The following is a 1,567-nucleotide window of genomic DNA, read 5'->3' on the forward strand; positions in this document are numbered from 1 at the left end:
GAGAGAGACTGACTGAGAGAGTGACTGTCTGACAGAGAGAGAGAGAGACTTACAGAGAGAGAGAGACTAACAGAGAGAGATAGACTGACAGAGAGAGACTGATTGACTGAGAGAGACGGACTGACAGAAAGATTGACTGATGGAGAGACTGACTGGCTAAGAGAGAGAGAGACTGACAGCCTGAGAGAGAGACTGACTGACTGAGTGAGAGAGAATTTGATGGAATTGGGGTCAAAGTGTGTATGAAGCTATGTTTAATTGGAATATCAAAATGTGTTCTTTGTAGTTGCATTTGCTTTTTTAAAAACAACATTGTCACAGTATCTAATGTTTTGAAACAGGTTTGACTTTTTTTTACTCTAGACCTGCCCCCCACTGACCCTGCCCTTACTGACCCCACCCCTACTGGTGTGGACCTCGGCCACAAACCACACTGTAATTTTGGTCCAGGACAGAAAGTTTGTGAGTACCCATGATCTACATACACATTATTTCGAGGGTCAAAACGTCAACGTAAAATTGGCTCATGTCCATGCACACTATATCCAAGAAATAAATAGACATTGCGTGTTATAGTGGAAGACCAGAGAGGAACAGAAAATGTATGTTATTGTCTGGTTTTGTTTGAATTTGACAAGTTTTTTTGTCTCACCTATTGTCACATCAGTCACTCATTGAATTTTTGTTTTTTTTATGTGATTTTTGACAGCTTGTATTAATTAATTGTGTGAAAAAAGAACTTTATTCGATAAAAAATGGAATGAAAAATAAATGTTTTAAATTTATTCTGGGTGTGTTGGATATAATTCTGCTACCTATTGTGAATGATTACGTTAGATGACTATTGATTCTGCAAAGGAATATTTAGGTTCTTAAAGGTAGATGTTAGTTCTGACCCGACGGAACCATTTGCAGGTGTGATCTATGGCCAGGGGAAAAGGCTCCCTCAGAGTATCCTTACCCCTCTAGACCCTGTGGTAAACCCGGCATGTGTGACTAATTTACCATAGGTTTCACATACGTTATAGTTAGAAATTAGCATTTAAAAAACCTTGCAAATTCATTGAAAAAAAACATAGGTTTCACACGTTATAGTTAGCTAGACATTTCACTCATACAAAACCTTTGAAATTCCCCCGTTATAGTTAGTTCAGCTAACAATAACTCGCGCCCCCGTAGTGCACTACTGATGATTTCACATATTACATCACTCATGACATGGTCAGTGACATCACTCATGACATCACTCATGACATCTGAAATGACATCACTGATGACATCATCCAGGGAATGTGTGTCTTTCTGAAAAATACATATTTTTTATATATGTATATTTAAAGGTCGATGGAAGAATAAATGGGTAAATAAGTATCTAAATAGATTTTTTTTGTAAAATTGATTGTATAACTGACTTACTAAGTGTATCTTAGTGAATACAAGTATTACGGAGTAATTTTTAAATATTTAAATATCTGTATCAGTGTCTCACTTTGTGTATAGGTGGCTGCATGGGTTGGTGAGTAGCTACATGACTCTCTATATGGGTTATTAGTTGGTTTTTTAACTA

Source organism: Lissotriton vulgaris, chromosome 1_1 (genome assembly GCF_964263255.1).
Source record: "Lissotriton vulgaris chromosome 1_1, aLisVul1.2, whole genome shotgun sequence".
NCBI classification, from domain to species: Eukaryota; Metazoa; Chordata; class Amphibia; order Caudata; family Salamandridae; genus Lissotriton; species Lissotriton vulgaris.